The sequence below is a fragment of the Halichoerus grypus genome, chromosome 1 (assembly GCF_964656455.1).
Source record: "Halichoerus grypus chromosome 1, mHalGry1.hap1.1, whole genome shotgun sequence".
NCBI lineage: Eukaryota > Metazoa > Chordata > Mammalia > Carnivora > Phocidae > Halichoerus > Halichoerus grypus.
Window position 1 is genome coordinate 140,356,074 of NC_135712.1, and position 21,462 is coordinate 140,377,535.

Genomic DNA, 21,462 nt, shown 5'->3' on the forward strand with positions numbered 1-21,462 from the left:
ATTTGAGAGCCACTACTCTACAGAGTTAAGTGGCTACTATGTGATTTACAGAATTCCAATTATAACTAGTATTCTTAAACATTTATGGTCCTGGTTAGTTCTGTATTATCAATTTGTAAACATCACCTAACTTGTACATGGAAATTTTGTTTTTAATAGTATAGAAAACAAATTCATATTATCTCTCTCATCACAATAATATAGGAGAATCAGATATATTTACCTACAGGAATCAAAACTGTAGGTAATAGATCTATATAATCATGCAAATATTTTATATATTTGGAATTGTTTCTTCTTAGAGGTTTACATAAGAGAAGTATAAGTTAAAAGAATTAAAAAGGGTTAAGGTGAGGGGCACTGGGTGGTTCAGTCAGTTGAGCATCCTACTCTTGATTTTGGCTCAGGTCATGATCTCAGGGTTGAGATCAAGCCCCATGTGGGTCTCCATGCTGGGTGTGGAGCCTGCTCAAGATTCTCTCCCTCCCTCTGCCCCTCCCCACAACCACCCCTCCCACACTTGCATGTACACTCTCTCTCAAAAAAAAAAAACCAAAAAAACAAACAAAAAAAAGAGGGGGGGTTAAGGTGAAAGATGTTGACATTTATTGCTGAGAACAATGAAATTCCCAAGAATGATTAAATGGTGCTCTGGTCAGCCAATTCCAACGTGAGGAGATGTTTCCACACTATCAACAAGCAATGTTCTGGACAGCAGCTGGGTAACCTATAATTCAACTCCATTCTGATATTATCTACCAAGAGACAGCAACATATTCCACTGGTAAAGGGCTTGCTCCCACAAGACTACCCTCTACTATGGATGCTAACTGTAAGCCTAGGTTGTTACCTGTGCTTCTGACCATACAGATACGTAGGGTGAGGTCCTGAACAAAGCAGCTTCTGTCCTTCTGGAATTTGGGGCCAGCATAATGGCATGTGAAAATATTCTGGAAGCTCTCTGAACCCTCTCCTCTTTGGGTTTTTACAGAAGCTTCCTTACACAGAAATGATTAAATCATTGGCAACTGATTAAAATTTCGCCCCCTCACCCCCCAACGTTGGTGGGACTGAAAGCTTCAACCCTCTAATTATAGGATTGGTTTCCTTGGCAATCAGCTCCCATCCTTAGTTGCTGTCCAAAAGTCACCCCATTAACATAAACCCAGTCCTGGTAGAAAGGAGCTTGTTAGAAATAAACAAGACATGCATTTCACCTTCATGGCTCCATAAAAGATGTTAAGAGACCAAATATTATGATGAAAGATGATCCTATAACTCTTACCCTCAGGAAATTCCAAGAGTTTGGGAGCTGAGGGCCAAGAACTGTGGACTAAAGCCAAATATATATGAGAAATACATTCTGGTCATCTAAATGATCAAATACACATTTCTCATAAATCACAATATTGAAATGATAATGGAGAAAGAAGGGCACAATTTGCCAAATAAGGTGGGTAGAAAGGAGCAAGAGCAGTCTGTGAGGCTAAGGAAGAGACAAAGAAAAAAAAAGATTCAAACACTGTAAGAATTATTTTAGAAAATCTTAAATTTCAGTCTTTACTACAAACAACATTAAGAGGACCCCGAGTTGAGACATGCTATATATACTGGCTTGTGAGATACTAGAAAACACAGAAGTATCTTCTTTTCTAGGAAAAAAATATGATTCTCCTGTCATATTTCATCATCATAATATTTACCATATTCATCACTTACCATATGCCAGGCACTAGTGCTTCCAAATGCATTTTCCAACTTCTTAGGTAGGTACTATTATCCTAATTTATAAACAAAGTCTTAGAAAAAAATTAAACATCTTACCTACAGCTATATAAGTTATCAGTGGCAAAGCTGGGATGTAAACCCAGATAAGTTATCCTCCAAATTTGTGCTCCTAATACAACATTCTGAGAGGCAACACAACATGGATTCAGATTTTTTCCATTAAGAATCCGGAAAAGGCAAAATTCAGTGGTAGAAAGAACCCTGACCAGAGATTGAAAAACCCAGATTCTAGTCTACGATCTGCCACCTTGATTACTGATGGGTTTACCTCTCTGGATCTAAATTTTCCCATCAATAAAATGACAAGGTTGAACTACATTACTAAGATACTAGCCTCCTAAATTGTGAAGGGAAAATTTAATGCAAATATAGAATGGCAGCCTAAACAGAAGGAACTGACATTTTTGCCAGAAACTAAATAAATGGTATAGTACAAACCTTACCTCAAATCCATACCAAACTTGGCTAAAAAGTTATTATCACCACCATAGATGAAGAAACTTAACCTCAAAGAGGTGGAGGTTAATTTGCCTATAATCACCTGGCAGTATGTGACACAGCTACGGTTGGAATTAAGGACAATTTAGTAGGCTCTTTCCTCTATTCTGCATTGCCTCCTGAACTGAATCTTCTATTTCCATCATCTTTCTACCTCTGAAAAGCTAGAGTATCCCTAACCCACTTCATAGGATCAGTCACCACACAGTGGAGCAAGGATTAAATCTTATGGAGGCAAACAGACCAACGCTTACTCCTCATTCTCTCTTTTTTTTTCTTTTCTTTTTTTTAAGATTTTATGTATTCTAGAGGGAGGGGTGGAGGGAGAAAATCCCAAGCAGACTCCCCGCTGAGCACGGAGCCCAACTCTGGGCTTGATCTCATGACCCTGAGATCATGATCTGAGCGGACACGAAGAGTCAGACGATCAACTGACTGAGCCACCCAGGCACCCCCCTATATTTTTTAAAGATTTACTTCTTTTTAGAGAGAGAAAGAGCACCGGAGCACATACACGAGCAGGGAAGGGGCAGAGAGAAACGGAGAGACAGAGAATCTCAAGCAGACTCCCACTGAGTATGGAGCCCTACCCCAGGGTCAATGTCACAACCCTGAGATCATGACCTGAGCCTAAATTAAGAGTTCAAGACTTAACCAACTTAGCCACCTAGGTGCCCCTTCACTCCCTATTTTTAATTAAATACTTAGGGACAGGAACGACCTAACTAGTTTATAAAGAAGGGATAATCAAGTGCCTTTTTTCATGATACTGTGACTCCATCTATATACCTCAGAACTCAAATGCCCTATAATTCAGTGAATGCCCAAAATGTACTCAGCATCAGATATACACTATGAGAAACTCCACTCTCTTTTCTGTAAGTCACTAAACTGCATTAGTCCAAAAATAAGTGTTATGGCTAGGGAATCAAGATTTTTTTCAGGGTTAGCGTAGGTTTGAAGAGCAGTCTACTTCTTTTCAATCTTTTCATAAAGTAATATATCTCAATAGAATTGAGCACTTATATACACTGTTACTAGTATGAGCAGTAATTACCCTCTAATAGCCATAAGACAACTATACCTTAATCCAGAATATAAGTACAAGGAAGAAAAAAATAAATCACATTGGTTCTATTCATGGATTATGAAAAACCTCATCACATTTCATTCAATAAACATAAAAATGCTCAGTGTTGGTAATTAATATTTACAGAGTGTTTATGGTATGTCAGGCAGTTTTTAGGAGAACCACCTCATTTGTTCTTCATAACAATTCATTAAATCTAAGACCTCTGATGTGGGCAAGAATTTCCTGTTATCACAGGTGGACTGAAAGAAAGGCAAAGGGTGAAAGTGAGGAAGCCAGGAATGTAAACCAGCCAGCTTACTCTAGAGCAAGGGAAACTCTTTAGAAACTAAGCACTGGTGCCTTGGAGAGTTAGGCATTACTCTCACTTCAGAGATTGGGAAAATGAAGAGATTTAGTCTCCTACCCAGTGTCAAGTGAGCAAGTGGAAAATTCAGCACTCAGATCTTGAGTTAATGTTCTGACTTAATCCAGTGCATTTCCCATTACACTATACTCTCTAATACTAAAACCTGACATTTGTATACATCTTCCCATTTTATAAACAATATTGCATTAAAATTTTCTAACGACCCTGTGAGTGATGTATCATTCCTAATTTACAGATGAAGTAGGGAGTGATCACAAAAGGTTGGGAAATTAGATATGGCATGTTTAGAGAACCAGAATTTAAATTACGCGTTGAGATCTTGAGCAATCCAATTCAAAATTCCATAGCAGGAAAAAAAAACTGTCTCCTATATTTAAGAGGCACGGGTCAGTTTCAGTCCTAGTACGTCACTGTCTTCGATCATCTTAGCATATCTCCAACAACACATGCTGGAGCAGTTTATATTTCAACTTGTATTACTGTTTTAGCGAATATTTTATCTCACTTTCGAGTGAGTTCCTTGTACGGACACGAGTCAACCTACCATGCATGTATGTAGTAGTCACTCAACAAATGATCAAAAATCATACCAAACATACAGGTTAGACACTGCAGAAACGACGAATATCTACTGTTAGCCTCGATAACGGACGGGGGTGGGGGTGGGAGTTCATGTCCACTGCCCCAGGCAGTACCGTCCTAGCCACACGTCCCTCTTTCGTTTTCGATATAAATGCCATCTCAATGAATGAAATAAAACTAATGGCGCCCTAGTAATTCAGAGTACGGAAAGAAAATAAGCAATAGAGACAAAGAGAGTGAAAGACCAAGTAGGGCCTGGAATAACTAGCATGAAAAGATGACATGAGTAAGGGAAGCCCAGGGGCGGGCTGCTCCCTAGCCAAAGGAGAGCGCACGGGCTTGTGAAGAAAATGTGTCTCTTCGAAGCAGCAACGGCAGCGGAGGTTGGTCCTGGCACCGCCCGCACCCCTAGCCCGGCTGAAGCGAGTCACTCACCCCGAAGAAAGGCTACGTAGGGCCGCCCCCAGGGCCGCCGAGTTTCGATTCCCCAGTGTTTGGAAACGGACGGAAAACAAACCGGGTCGCCAGGGGTCACCACGGGCTTCCGGTTTCCTCGAAGACACCGCCGCTTCCCCAGAGAAGGCAGCCGCTCCGGGAACGCCGCGGAGGAATTCCCATTTCTTTAGCCTCCGCTGCGCCGCAAGCGGCGCAGCCCGGCCTGTCGACTGGAGCTCCGGAGGTTGTGGAAGGAGGGACAAGCCGAAGCAAGACAAGCCGAGCGGCTGCCGGAGAAGGCCCGTTACCCAGCAACACGCGCGCGAGACCCAGGCCCACCGGCGCCCGCCTCGTCAGCGTCCGCACCGGCTGATGGCCATGTCGCGTTCCGCGGAAGGGAAGCGCTGTCGAGGGGGACTGGAAGGGAAGACGAGCAGTGAACGGCCGGAAGTGGAACTCCTGCGGTCCTCAGGCTGGGCTCCGAGGCCGCGCGAGCAAACCGGAAGTCAGTCCGCAGGGAGCTGAGAGGGCGTTCTCGAAGCCGGGGCTGTGAGGGGTGAGGGAAGGAGAAAGTGGGCGCGGCGTACTACGTGTCCCGTGAGTCTCCGCGGTGGGGCGGGGCCGCGGCGACGCGAGGAGTGGAGGCGGAGCTGGAGGTGGGTAAGCGTGTTACCGACCGCTGTGGCGGTTGGGTCGCTGGGGTGTTTTTCCGCCTTCTTCTACCGCGTCATTTTCATTCGGCGTCCGCTTGGGGGTCCCCGAGCGTCTGTGGTGCGTTTTGGGTCCGCTCAGTAGCGCTCTTCCATGTTTATAGCGCTGTCGCCTCGCTGTGGCCGGGAGCTGGGAAACTAACGACGCATTCGGGGCGGGCGGAAGGAGCTGTTCAAGCCCCCCACCTCCGTTTCCTGGGCGCTGCTGCGAAACTTCAGGCCATCAGTTGAAACACAAGCTCGGCGAATTACTCAAGGTCCCATAGTTATTCGGCACAGTGCTCTTTAAAAAAAAAAATCGACTTTATTGAGTTTTGGGCAAAGCTTTGGGATTTGGGGATGGTAACCGGCTGCCCTAGAGTTGCTTCCGCCTTTCAGTATTTCTAGATGATAGCCCTGAGCTGTGGAGTCACGAGTAGTTGAACTCTTTACTGTCTTTGGAGGTCGCAGCCACATGGAACCCCTCAAGCTGTAGGGCTACTTCTGATTTTAAAAAATAAGCGAGAAAACGGTAATTGTAGGCAGTTTATCCTCATTAACCGCCAATTAGCAACAATGACACCCCTCGCCACCCTCTTACTTAGTACTTTGTCAACTGAAGGCTTAAATATTGTTTAAATAGGTGTTCTGTGGGAAGGTGTTTTTACATCGCGTTTTAATTCATCAGCCCACCTGTCAGCTCTGATCAAAGAATGGATTCGACTCAAGGGTTAACTTTAAAATACGTTTTTGTTGTTGTTAAGCTTTTCTTTTTGGTTTAAGTGAAAGTTCACGGCTATTACGAACAAAGACCACACGCAACTTAAAGTTACATCATATTTTTAAAAATCTAAATAATAAAATCATTTGCTTCAGTTTGTCCGGCTGCGGCATGGAAGAGAGCAGTGTTTTTAGTATTTTAAACATGAATCATTTATTTTTTGATGGCCTTGGTAAAGCGCTTTGCAAAATTAAAAGACCACTAAATAGGATGTTTTCGCTAGTAGAGTTTTCAGGAATAGTCACAACATTGGCTGAGGCACCCCAAATCATCATAAATAAAATGATAATCTGGTTTCTAATTTGTAGATATGAAAATATTTTCTATTTTTCAACTTTCATTCACAATTTAGAATAATTTGAGACTTGTCGGAAACGAAGGGAAATTCATTTTTATCTTTTCTCTCTGAGTAAGGAGAAAATGACTTAGCCCATTATTTTAAAGTTTTTCTGATGAGAGTCTATTTTTATTTTAAAATACACACCTCTTTACTATAATTATGAAAAAGGTGGGTCTTTATTAACAAAATTATTTTATATTAAAATTATTTTCTCCCACCTCATCACACCCACACACCCCCCAAGAAAAAAAGCACATACACATGGACAAAAGGATGTAAACTACTTAAGTCATGACTTGATAAACTCTGTATATCCAAATCTGTGTGTATCCTGAAGCAACAGTCTTCAAACAGGGCAACGCATATCCCTAACCCTTAACCTTTTAGAAGGTACATGGAGGATTTCCATACATAATCCTTTACATAAAGGATAGTTGGAAGGTAGTAATTCTCAGGTTGTCCACTTGCATGTTTTCTTCCCTAAAATTGATCTACCTCAGAGTGTGCCTGAATCAGACACCTTTCTCCCTTCCTCTTTGGTAATTGTCCTCCTATTCTACATATAAAGCAATACCTTTAATCTGACTAAATCTGTTTAGAAAGTGAGTGATTCTAATGACTGGGTAACTAATTCCTTTGCAAGAATGGCAGTTTCCAAAGGCCTTCAAAAATATTGCAGGACCTAATTGAGTTGTCATCTGACCATTAAAAATAATTTTTATGTCATACCTCTATGTGATTTTTGGTACATGGCTTAGTAGTTCAAAAGAATGATTGTTGTTATAACCAGAAATCCTTCTACTCCCATATACTTGGAATGGAAGACTACAAAATAGAAGAACAACCTAACCTGTTTCTTTCTAGCAATGAGTAGTATTCATTCTGGATACATGATCTAAATGGGTGTTGGGGGAGAAGGCCCTATCTATTTCTTTATGAGATGCATTTCCAATAAAAGCTGACCTGATATTTTCAAATTATTTTTGTTATTTGATCAGTAGTAGTCTAGTAATTTAACGATATCACAATATAATACTGAGGAAAATTTTTAGAACTTATGTTCTCAGGAATTTTAAAATATTTTTTTGTTGTTGAGGGAAATGTGATAGGATGGTCAATTTAAAATATTTTCAAACACTAAAATGTTAGGATAAATTTATGTGGGAGAAGTGAGATAAAAATATGAATTCAAGGAGAAAAGGAATGATAATCAAGTTCCCAACTGTGAAAAGAGAGCTTGTTCATGTGCTTTTCAACAGGATGAATAATAATGGATACTAAATTAGTATGGCATTTACATTTGATTTATAAAAGAAAGAGATGCTACTGTCTCTAGCAGCTAGCCTTGTTCTGCTAGAACTCTCTGTTGTATGTTCACAGACATACAATCTGTGCTTCATAATAACTTTTTGATTTGAAATGCTTTGTATTCAGTCAGAATTAGCTTCTAACAGAGCTTTCATTTTTTAAAAAATAAAACGTGTCATAATTGTATGCACAGTAACTAAGTGCAGTGATTTTCTTTCGGAAATGTGTAGGTGAAGAAAAATTTGATAGCCCTGGAAAGCCCTAAAGTAGGGAGAAGTACGAGAACAGCTAACAACAGCAGCAGAGAACCCAGAGTGGGGTTGGTATGTTGTACAGGGAAAGAAAAAAGATCCAGTAGAGGGAATCCTACATTCTTTTTAAATGAATTAAGAACAACCCTCCTCTGAGGCTTGACAGTTAATACTCTTGTTATTTGGGATATGAATTCATTGATTTATTCAGTAATTAACATATTTATTTAGCACTTACCATGTGCCAGACATTGTTTTAGGCACTGAGATGAAACAGGCAAATGACTTTTTAATGTATAAGGAAATAAAATCTATCACAGGGAGATCAGTCACATAGACAAAGACCTATGTGAAATTTAACAACATGACAAGCAGTTCCCTCCCATTAATTTTTTATGACAGTTACTATATGTGCCTCTGAAAACTTTTTTTCCTATTTAAAATGGGAAGAGAAGAAATAATTTGGAGACTTCTACATGTTCACTGTAAAAACCAAGAAGACAAAAGTTTGTTAGAGGAAAGATACTTTATAAAGCTACCAAATAATGAAAGGATGACATTAAGCTTCTATAAGATCTGTAGAAAGAAATTAAGCTAGATTTTTAAAAATAGATTATGTAGCAAAGGAGAGGGAAAATTTCCAAGCCCATTGCACAACTCATTATATAAAAGTGAAATTGTTAAATTTATAATAATTGCAAAATTAAAGACATAAGTTCCGAGTGTAGATTTTTAAATTGTGTATGTATGAATAGTCAGTTGGTTCTCTAAAAGTACAAAAAAAGATGGGTTTTTAATCACTGATATTAATCATTTACTCTACATTTTATATTGGTTCCTTTTGGCTTTAAAAAGCTCCTCCCTCTCATCCCATAGCCAATCTGTTCACGTGGTTTTATGGATTCCACTCCTTATTTGTCTTTCCAATCCTGTTTCATCATCCCTACTATGCTACAGTTTCCTATTTGTATATTATAATAGTTTCTTCTAATTATTTCTTTTTTTTTTTTTTGCTTCTAACTCATTCTTTATATGGATATCTAAATGATCTTTTCAAAATGTATATCTTACCATTACATTTCTCTCTTACACTTCTGAAATGACTCCTTAGCATGTTTTAAAAAGCCATTCTTAAACTAGCCCAGCCTGTTTTTCCACCAGCTCCTAGAAACATTGCCAGCCCCAGTGTTGAAATGGGTATCTTTGCTCATTTATAAATTTTTCATTTAGCTGATTCTGATTATGATCTTGTATATATACTTTTTTTATCCTTGATATTACTTAAAAATTCTCAGTTAATTGGGGAACTCTGGAAAGATTCTCCAACATCAGTTTGAGAATTATGGCTCTACTTACATATTTGTCTTAAAATGAAATTACGTTTTGGGGCACCTGGGTGGCTCAGTTAAGTATCTGACTCTTGATTTCAGCTTAGGTCATGAAAATCTCAGGGTCCTGAGATGGAGCCCTGCTTTGGGTTTCATGCTGGGCATGGAGCCTGCTTAAGATTCTCGCTTTCCCTCTCCCTCTGCCCCTCCCCTTCTGCATGCTTGCGCACGTGTGTGTTTTCTCTCTCTCTCTCTTTCTCTCTCTTTTTAAAGATTTATTTATTTGAGGGCACATGTGTGAACAAGTAGGGGGAGGGAGAGAATCCTCAAGCACTCGCCATAGAGCATGGAGCTGATAGCTCAATCTTATCACCCATGATATCAAGGCCTGAGCCGAAACCAATAGTTGGACACCTAGCTGACTGAGCCACCCAGGCGCCCGTCTTTCTCTCTCTCTCTCTCTCAAAAAAAAAAAAGAAAGAAAAAAAGAAAACACATTTAGAAGAAGATCCTGTATCTCCAGATAATGGATATCATCAGAATATATTGAGTCACAATTTTTTAATATTATTGTGTCATAATATTTTTTAGAGTATGTGGCAGAAGGATATCATTATTTTGACACTAAGTGTTCCCTAGTAGAAATCAAAACAGTTTTGTTCCCTTTGTGTCCAAAATAAAATTTTTCTCCAAAGATCATCCTAAACTAATCAAAATTCTTAATTATTCTTCTAAATCTTCATAATGAATTGCATTGCTACTTGTATGTTATTGGTAAAAGTGTTAAAAAAAAAGTTCTTTATCCCATCCTACCAGTACTTCTTCTTGAATAATTCAAATTTTCAATTTGAAGAAGTGTTTCTTTTGTTTTTGTGACAAGGCAGTTTGTTATATTTATTATCTCAAATGAACTAATAGGTTTGAAATACCTGTGTTGGATAATATAGAAGTTTAAAGATCAGAGATAAAGCAGAACTAGAACTACCTGGAAATACTTAACTATACATTGAGAAAATCATTGATATGTTGAGCATAGTGACTGAAGTGATTGCTCAAAACTAAGAGTTTTAGAAGCCAGATTATCCTTTTATTATTTTTCAGTTTTGATTTTTAGTTCTGTTTAGATGAAAAGGGAAATGAGATAATGACATCTACACCAAATCTTGTGTTTTAATTTGGGAATCTATTAGCAACAGAAATACAGTTTAAAGTACCAATAACATTTATATTCATGAAAAATGTAATTATTTTTTGACATTGAGTATATCATTCACTAAGAGTATATCATTCACTAAGTGGGACTATTTAATGTTTTGGTCAATATTTGTTATAAAAGTTATGAAACATAGGCCAAAGAGTCTCAAGAGAATGAAAAAAAAAAGTTTTTGTCTGTGCAGCTAGGCAGAGGACAATTATAGTTTTCCAGGTAGAGCAAACTCACTTAAAAAAATATGCATGTGGAGATCTTTGGGGAGAAAATAATGGCTTGGGTTGAGGAAAAGAGGAAGAGAACTGGGGAAAAATTTTATTCATCTTGATATTAAAGGAATCAGCAGAATATTCCATAATCCTTGTTCTCTAAAAATAAAAGCAACAACAAAAACCTTTAAAAGATTATAAATATCTTTCATCTTTACAAAAACTGTGAGACAGGTTTATTCACTTTTTTCAGAAAAGAAATACAGAACAATAAGGAAATTGTTAACTATAAAATGTAGCATTAGACATATTTATATGACATGTCTATGAAATGTTCCTTTAGTTAAGAGTTAGAGAAAGTGTGCTTTTACCCTACATGATCTAGATTATGTCAGTCTCACGTCTCATTTTTGCTGAAAAAATAATAGAAATTTTAAATATTGATAATATATAATGTTAATAATTTTGGTCACTTCTAATGATATCTTAAAAAATTTAGGAAAAATAGACTTACGTGACATTCATTTTATTGCTTTGAATACTGAAGGATGATATATTTAAAACCAAATATATCAGTATTATGTTAAATGTACACAGACTACTCAAAGACTGTCATACTGGATTAAAGAATGTGCTGATAATAAAAGATCTGTGGAAAATAGCAAAGGATGAAAAAATATCGATCATGAGTAAACTAAGCTAAAGTGGAAAGTAGCCTGATATAAAATATTACCATGAGACATAGCAGACTTTCAGAAAAAAAAAGTATTACTTCCACCAGAAGATAAAAAACTCTGTGTGCATCTAATAAAACAGCTTCATAGTATATGAACTAAGAGATAAACACACAATACTGGAAAATTTGAACTTACCTCCTCACTGATAGCATGAAAAAAAGAAAAAATACATTAAGGAAATAGATGATTGGAATTAAAATTATTAACATCACACCCACTAGGATGGCTATTATCAGAAACAAAAAACAAATGGAAAATATTTATCTTAAAATTAATATGGAATTTCAAGGGACTCAAGGGAATCCCTGAATCCAAAACAATCTTGAGAGAGTGGAACCAACTGGAGGTTTCACATTTGCTGACTTCAAAACATGTTACAGAACTACAGAATCAAAACAGTATGTCACTGACATAAAGACATACATATAAATCAATGGAATAGGATAGGGAGCCCCCCAAAACCCTCATATAAGTGGTCAAATGATTTTCAGCAAAGATGCTAAGACCACTCACTGGGAAAAGGGCAGTTTTTTCAACCAGTGGTGTTGGTTTGGGGAAAACTGAATATCCACATGCAAAATAATGAAGTTGGACCCTTACCTACCATATACAAAAACTAAGTAAATATTGATCAAAGCCTTAGATTGTAAGAGCTAACACTGTAACAGTCTTAGAAGAAAGATAGGGGAAAGCTGCATGGCATTGGATTTGACCGTGAGTTTTTGGACATGGCAACAGAAGCACAGGCAACAAAAGAAAAATAAGTGAAGGTCTCTAAATCAATCACTAATAAAATACAAAGAATCATCTAGTGACTCCAATCTTGGAAAAATACTGTGATCTTTACTTTGAATTTCACTAGAACTATCTAAATACATAATTGATGAGTAAAGAATATAACTTCAGCTTCAAAACTAAATCATACCTATGCTTAAATAGTATAGACAGTAAATGACATGGGAAAATGTTTACAATGTATTGGTAAGAAAGCAAATTGTTAGGGTTACAGCCCGATTTATTTATGTCTTTTCCTTCCATTAAAATTACAATTAAAAAGTAAAAAATATACACAGAAAAGGAAAGAGGGAGTCATCAGTGGATAAAAGATTTCAACAAATATTTTGAAAGAAACTAGGTATGAACATGTTGTCAAAAGAAATAGAGCCCAGGAAGCTTCAGCACAGAATTATATTAGGAGTCCACAGTGGAGATGGAAATCAGTTTTCCCAGAAAGATGATGGCAAGGAAGCCCCATGAAAGCCCTAAATGTAAGATGGAGGATGGATATGAGATTTTTGGAAGTCTTTTATGAAACTAATGTGCTTCCTTGTCTTCTCCATTTCATCATGCAGAAAGACAGGCAATCCAGGGTTCCTTCTAAGGCCAGAAGAAGAAAGGACCCACCCACTCTAAAGAAATAGAAAATTGGACAAACTGGGAAAAAGCTTTAGCTTATTTCTTTCCAGGGTAAGAATTCCAACTTATTCCTATTCTCAGCATGTCATGTTTACTTTGCAAATTTAGATGTGATATGTTGAAGAAGCATGGTCTCAGTTTTACATTATGCAATTTAAAATTACTTCTACTTTCACATTCTCATTTTAAAACTCTTTAGTGATTCATTTTCTCAATATTTGTGTAGTGATTCTTGAAACAATAATTATATAGTTATTCACTAGCACCCAGAGTAAGAAAGTCATCACTCTTTATTAGAATTATGACACTTATTTCTAAAATGAGGAACATAAATGATAATGTGTAAATCATTTCGAATGACAAGTTGAAATTCTCTAATTAGACTAGCTTGAGATTCTATTCTTGTGTCTTGTGATTTAAGGGAAGTGGTGAATTTAATTGAAGATTGTTCTTTCACATTAGTGGAACAAAATTTTACCTTTAAGCAAATCAACTATATGACTTCTATGGCAAATAGCTTAAATAAAAGTCAGTTGAGAATGGGCATGTGTAGGGAGAAATAACCAAGCACATCTGAAATCAATGCTCTCTTTGCTCAACCTACAGATATAATTCTAATCCATTTATAGCACTATTGTGTTTGGTAGACTATCTGAAAAACTTAATTATGATTATCCTTGTTAGATCTGTTGTTTTATTCTGACAAGTCTCACTATACTGAATAAACTGGGATACTTGTAACCAATATAGACTTAAAGCATATAGATCAATTACTAAGATTTGAAGTTAGCATTTAGCACTATTAGATTTCTAATTATTTGTTAACTATTCCTTAAAAAAATTTAAAGCTGAAAAATATAGTTACTGCAAAAGATACCAGTTTTTAATTCTACTGAAAGCTTTCTTTCCATTCAACTTTGATTTCTGATTTTAGATGAAATTCATTAGTTATCTTCATTATTAAAACAAAAGAAAAAGGAAAGAGAATATCTATTAAGCATCTTGGAGCATTTATTCAGCCAGAATCTATCCAGAAGTATCTGCATAGACTAGTCCATGAATGATAAAGCTAAATTACAATTTTGCACAGATAATAGGCTCTTAATAAATTTCTGTTGAATCATTAAGTTTAATCTCAGGTTGACATAGAGGCACAAATTTATAAATTAGGTAAATGAATGAATAGTGAATGTTAAACTTATATCACAGAGAAGATTAAGGATAAATGCATTTTAAAGTTTAGAAGCAGGGACACCTGGTGGCTTAGTCGGTTAAGTGTCTGACTCTTGGTTTAGGCTCAGGGTCCTGCAAGGGGCTCTGTGCTGGGGGGTGGAGCCTGCTTAAGAGTCTCTCCCTCTGCCCCCCCCGCCCCCCGCCCACCATTGCGTGCTTTTGCGCATTCTCTCTCAAAAATAATAAATAAATAAATAAACTGCTTTAAAGTTTAGAAGTAAACTAATTTAAGTTGAGCACTTGAGAAAAATCATTAAGGAAAGATGAAATAATTAGAGTACACTCATTCTGCTTTGGTTTCTGCATATTTTAATTTTCTATCCAACTACAAATAGAACTCACTTAAAAGCAGTGTAGAAAGGAAATCAAACATTTATTATATGTCTTTAGTGTATCAGGTACTGAAATGGGTTATTTTATATGCTGTTTCATTTTATCACTAAAACCATACCATGAATTGAGTATTATTATGATCAACATGTTCAGATGATAAAATGATACTCAGACCATTTAACTGACTTGCCTTAATTTAAAAATCTCAGAAAATGGAGCCAGAATTTAAATCCAGAATTACAGAAGAAGATATTCAGTTGATAGATATAGCCATCCTGGTTGTTAAATATCAACACTGCCTGGGCCAGTCTTAATTCTGAAGTTCATATTATTTCCATTATTTTATAATACTCTAAATATTCAGTGCTTTTCTTTGAGTGGAACTTTTTTAGATGTTGGGATACAGTGGTTAACAAGATAGATATGAACCTTTCCCTGAGTGGATTTTCATTATCTTGTAGAGGACTTCATCAAATAAATTATAATACGATGTGTTAAGTGGTATGTAAAGTAATTGAGAGTCCTGGGGGCACATCATAGGAACTTTGACGCCTACTTACCATTTTTCGGATTGGTTTAGACATCACCTAAACCTAGCCTAACACCCTGTACCTAAAGCCTTAGTGTACCACATCTGCTTGCGTAACATTCTGTATTTGTCTTCTAATACTTAATACTTAACATTACTTGAGGAGAGGGATTTTGTCTTTGCCTAAGCATTATGTCTGGCTCATAGCAAACCTTCAATAACTATTTCAGAACCAAAAACAAAAAAACAACAAAAAAATAGAATCAGGGTCTAAAACTGCAGCAAAATGTGAGAGAGCAGTTTTAGGTAAGATTTTAGGTATTCTGATGAGAAGTGATGGAGATTTCCTTGTAAAGTAGGAGGCAAGTTTATCTTTTAAGAATGAGGAAGATGGTGTAGGATTTATTTATAAAGGTTTAGAATGATCACTGTGCAGATGCAAGAGGAAAGAGAAAGAATACATAAAAAGGGTAGCCTTGAAGATGTGCTAACAGTTCCTCTGAGGTTGGAATCTTTGAACATGTAGTGGTACCAATAGGCATTGTATACATAATTTCCTCTAAGAATCAGCAGCTCAAATGCAAGAAATTAGGGATCAAGCCTATATTTGTTAGGAATGCTCTTGGCCTCAAGTAATTGGAAAGATAAAAAGTAGTTTGAACTTGTAAGGGTTAATTTTGTCACGTATCCAGAAACAGATACATCGAATAATGATGATTCCCAAAGTTCAGAACAAAAAACTTCACTCCTCAAAATGTTACTATGAGTCCTTCCCTGCATATCAATTGGAAATGGTTTTTCTTCTGTTTTTTTCTAAAATCTTGTTTTGTACAATACTTTTTAAATTAAAATTGATCATTAAAATAAAAGTTTAGAAGGAAAATATCTCTCTGTGTTGTTTCCAAAACATTTTTTGGTTCATGCTGAATGTTATTTAGTACCAGACAACACTTGAACATCATTAAGGAACCCAGGACATAAAAAGAACTGATTGTACACTTTAAATGGGTGAATTTTATGGTATGTGAATTATATCTCAATAAAGCTGTCAAAGCAAAAGAAATGAACAGAAAAATGGGAACTTCCTCCCCTACACATAGCAAAACTTAAAGAATAGGAAAAAATGACTATTCATTGTACAAGTAATATATCAAGAGGTTTCTTAAAAAGTGGTTTCTGGTTCTGGGGTGGCAGGGAAAGGTGGTAGATGAGACCTAATCTTCTACCAAGACTATTAAGTGAGTGAAGCTTATGTTTTTATACCAGACTCTTCTTCAACCATTTGTATAATATATGTAATAACTTGCTCTGATCTCACAACACTTTCCACCTTGCTCTTTTCTTTCCTTGCATTTCTGTCCTTCTAATTCACAAAAGGGGGAAAAAGAAAAAACCAAGCAGAAACCTACTCAGAGTTGGCTAAAATTGTTTTCTCCACTTGCTTTATAATTTCAGTTTAGCATGCTCCAATAAGGATTTCATCTCTTCCACTACCCTAATGTTGTTCATAGATCACTGATGACTTCCATGTTAAAATCCAGTGTCAATTTCTCTGTTCTCCTTACTCAAATCCTAAGCAATATCTAATACAATCAACTGTTCTGTTTTTCTGGAAACATAAAAGTCACCAACTTTGATCCAGTTACTTGGTCAGTCTTGATCACTACCTTTCTCTTATTCCCTATATCAGTGAGTTCTACCTATTTCACCTCTAAAACATGTGGAATCAGTCCACTTTTCTTAGAGCCCTACTTCAAAACCAAAACATTATCTCTTTTCTCAAATCTATTCTTTTTACTGTAATATAATGTGTTTTTAAAATATATACTTTGTTGAATTATACCATTCATACAAAAAAAGTGTGAAAATTGTAGATGAACAGCTCACAAATTATCCCAAAGTAAGTGTACTTGTATAACTACATTCAGGGTAAAGATGAATCTCTTCTTCTCACTCATTATCTGTCACAGTTATTAGGACCCTTGAAGAACATTGCCTGCCCCAGAGAAGCTACCTCATGGCCACTCTCAATCTAGATCCCTTTGATCCAGAGCTAACTGCTCTCTTAACTTTTAACACTGCAAATTAGTTCCACCTGTTTTAAAACTTTATTTAAATGGAATCATATACTATGTATTTTTTAAATCAAGCTTTTTTGGTATGTTTCTGAGATTGAAGTTTGTGTAGCAGGAGTTTGTTCATTTTTATTGCTATATAGTATTTTATACTGAGAGTACACCATATTTCACTTTTCTGTTCTACAGTTTATAGATACTTGAATTTATAGTTTTTGTCTACAAATCTTGAGCATATCTTGAACTTATCTATTGAGATAGGTAGATAAGATATTAGATATAGATATTTGTGTCATATATATACCTAGAAGTACATATGTTCAAATTTAGTGGATAGTGAAAAGCAAATTGCCAGTGGACATACCAGTTGGCAACCCAACCAGCTGTGTATGAGAGTTCAGGTTGGTTTATATTCTTGCTAACACTTGGCATGTTAGTCCTTTTAACATTTACTTTGCTGATAAGTTTAAAGTGGTATCTCATTGTACTTTTAATTTGCATTGCCTTTATGACTCTTAAGTTTCAGGACCTTTTCATATTTATGGGTCATTTGGATTAACTCTTTTGTGAAATACCTGTTTAAGTCTCTTGGCTGTTTTTCTATTAGGTTCTCTGACTTTTTTCTAATTAATAGTAGATCTGTACCAGAAATCCTCCCTACACTTACTACCTGTCATACTGGTCTCATTTTTGCTCTTCACATAGGCCCAAATTTTCTTCTTTTCAAGGCTCTTTATAGGCTGCGTCTTCAATTTTCAACTTTCAGCTCAAATGTCATCTTTCATGTAAACCTCCCTCAACCATCTCCTCATCTCCCCCAATGTGCACATCATTCTATTATATCATCCTGGTTTTTTTTCCTTAAGCATCTATCAACATCTGAAATTTTATCTTGTTTACTTACTGGTTTGCTTATATATACTGTCCACTTCCCTTCTTACTGGAGTGTTAACTCATGCTTAAGTCTGTTTTTTTTTCCCAGTTTTTTTTTATTATGTTATGTTAATCACCATACATTACATCATTAGTTTTTGATGTAGTGTTTCATGATTCATTGTGTATAACACCCAGTGCTCCATTCAGTACGTGCCCTCTTTAATACCCATCACCAGGCTAACGAATCCCCCCACCCCACTCCCCTCTAGAACCCTCAGTTTGTTTCTCAGAGTCCATAGTCTCTCATGCTTCGTCTCCCCCTTCAATTTCCCCCCCTTCATTCTTTCCTTCCTGCTATCTTCTTCTTCTTCTTCTTTTTTTTTTTTAACATATAATGTATTATTTGTTTCAGCGGTACAGGTCTGTGATTCAACAGTCTTACATAATTCACAGTGCTCACCATAGCACATACCCTCCCCAATGTCCATCACCCAGCCACCCCATCCCTCCCACCCCCCACCACTCCAGCAACCCTGTTTGTTTCCTGAGATTAAGAATTCCTCATATCAGTGAGGTCATATGATACATGTCTTTCTCTGATTGACTTACTTCCTCTGATTGACTTACTTCTCTCGGCATAATATCCTCCAGTTCCATCCACATTATTGCAAATGGCAAGATTTCATTCCTTTTGATGGCTGCATAATATTCCATTGTGTATATATACCACATCTTTATACATTCATCTGTTGGTGGACATCTTGGCTCTTTCCACAGTTTGGCTATTGTGGACATTGCTGCTATAAACATTGGGGTGCACGTACCCCTTCGGATCCCTACATTTGTATCTTTGGGGTAAATACCCAGTAGTGCAATTGCTGGATTGTATGGTAGCTCTATTTTCAACTTTTTGAGGAACCTCCATACTGTTTTCCAGAGTGGCTGCACCAGCTTGCATTCCCACCAACAGTGTAGGAGGGTTCCCCTCTCTCCGCATCCCTGCCAACATCTGTCCTTTCCTGACTTGTTAATTTTAGCCATTCTGACTGGTGTGAGGTGGTATCTCATTGAGCTTTTGATTTGGATTTCCCTGATGCCGAGTGATGTTGAGCACTTTTTCATGTGTCTGTTGGCCATTTGGATCTCTTCTTTGGAAAAATGTCTGTTCATGTCTTCTGCCCATTTCTTGATTGGATTATTTGTTCTTTGGGTGTTGAGTTTAAGAAATTCTTTCTGGATTTTGGATACTAGCCTTTTATCTGATATGTCATTTGCAAATATCTTCTCCCATTCTGTTGACTGTTTCTTTTGCTGTGCAAAAGCTTTTTATCTTGATGAAGTCCAAATAGTTCATTTTTGCCCTTGCTTCCCTTGCCTTTGGTGATGTTTCTAGGAAGAAGTTGCTGTGGCTGAGGTCGAAGAGGTTGCTGCCTGTGTTCTCCTTTAGGATTTTGATGGACTCCTGTCTCACATTTAGGTCTTTCAACCATTTTGAGTCTATTTTTGTGTGTGGCATAAGGAAATGGTCCAGCTTCATTCTGCGTGTGGCTGTCCAGTTTTCCCAACTCATTTGTTGAAGAGACTGTCTTTTTTCCACTGGACATTCTTCCCTGCTTTGTCAAAGATTAGTTGACCATAGAGTTGAGGGTCCATTTCTGGGCTCTCTGTTCTGTTCCACTGATCTATGTGTCTGTTTCTGTGCCAGTACCACACTGTCTTGATGATGACAGCTTTGTAATAGAGCTTGAAGTCCGGAATTGCGATGCCACCAGCTTTGCTTTTCTTTTTCAACATTCCTCTGGCTATTCGGGGTCTTTTCTGGTTCCATACAAATTTTAGGATTATTTGTTCCATTTCTTTGAAAAAAGTGGATGGTATTTTGATAGGGATTGCATTGAATATGTAGATTGCTCTAGGTAGCATTGGCATCTTCACAATATTTGTTCTTCCAATCCATGAGCATGGATGTTTTTCCATTTCTTTCTGTCTTCCTCAGTTTCTTTCATGAGTATTTTATAGTTTTTTGAGTACACATCTTTTGCCTCTTTGGTTAGATTTATTCCTAGGTATCTTATGGTTTTGGTGCAATTGTAAATGGGATCGACTCCTTAATTTCTCTTTCTTCTGTCTTATTGTTGGTGTATAGGAATGCCACTGATTTCTGTGCATTGATTTTATAACCTGCCACTTTACTGAATTCCTGTAAGAACATATTATGAGCAACTATATGCCAGCAAATTAGATAATCTGGAAGAAATGGATGCATTCCTAGAGATGTATAAACTACCAAAACTGAACCAGGAAGAAATAGAAAACCTGAACAGACCTATAACCACTAAGGAAATTGAAGCAGTAATCAAAAATCTCCCAACAGACAAAAGCCCAGGGCCAGATGGCTTCCCAGGGGAATTCTACCAAACATTTAAAGAAGAATTAATACCTATTCTTCTGAAACTGTTCCAAAAAATAGAAATGGAAGGAAAACTTCCAAACTCGTTTTATGAGGCCACCATTACCTGGATCCGAAACCAGACAAAGACCCATCAAAAAGGAGAATTACAGACCAATATCCTTGATGAACATGGATGCAAAAATTCTCACCAAAATACCAGCCAATAGGATCTAACAGTACATTAAAAGGATTATTCACCACGACCAAGTGGGATTTATCCCTGGGCTGCAAGTTTGGTTCAACATCCACAAATCAATCAATGTGATACAATACATTAATAAAAGAAAGAACAAGAGCCATATGATCCTCTCAATAGATGCAGAAAAAGCATTTGACAAAGTACAGCATCCTTTCTTGATTAAAACTCTTCAGAGTATAGGGATAGAGGGTACATACCTCAATATCATAAAAGCCATCTATGAAAAACCCACAGCGAATATCATTCTCAATGGGGAAAAACTGAGAGCTTTCCCCCTAAGGTCAGGAACACGGCAGGGGGAATGTCCACTACCACCACTGCTATTCAACATAGTATTAGAAGTCCTAGCCACAGCAATCAGACAACAAAAAGAAATAAAAGGCATCCGAATCGGCAAAGAAGTCAAACTTTCCCTCTTTGCAGATGATATGATATTTTATGTGGAAAACCCAAAAGACTCCACCCCAAAATTGCTAGAACCCAAAGAGTATATGTGTTTATAGATGAAGGGAATTTTCTTGAACTTGGAGCATTGCCTGATATTTCTTATGTGCATTATAACTATATTCCTAGTAAGATTACTTAACCCCTAATGATCTTCATTTTCCAAGGTAACTCTAAACCATTATTGCTATATTGCCTGGAACACCTTTTCCAGTCTAAAATTTACAAGTCCATAAAACATTTTTACAATTTAACTTTTGCAACAAGAAGTTACAGTTTGGCAAAATAA

At 36.9% G+C, this 21,462-nt stretch overlaps 2 protein-coding genes across 8 annotated transcripts in view; one reads left to right on the forward strand and one right to left on the reverse strand.

The window, feature by feature from the left end:
* The window catches only part of AZI2 (5-azacytidine induced 2), a 43,273-nt gene extending 38,010 nt beyond the window's left edge, over positions 1-5,263 (reverse strand). Inside the window, exon 1 of the mRNA XM_036093023.2 lies at positions 4,764-5,263. The gene's annotated coding sequence lies outside the window, so the exon portion shown is untranslated. The remainder of the gene's footprint in view (positions 1-4,763) is intronic.
* Positions 5,201-21,462, forward strand: part of ZCWPW2 (zinc finger CW-type and PWWP domain containing 2) — a 136,626-nt gene continuing 120,364 nt past the window's right edge. For 3 of the 7 annotated variants that reach the window (XM_078072600.1, XM_036093025.2, XM_078072620.1), the window contains exons 1-2: positions 5,285-5,423; positions 12,969-13,083. The gene's annotated coding sequence lies outside the window, so the exon portion shown is untranslated. The other 4 variants (XM_078072610.1, XM_078072607.1, XM_078072602.1 and 1 more) reach the window with 4 other exon arrangements.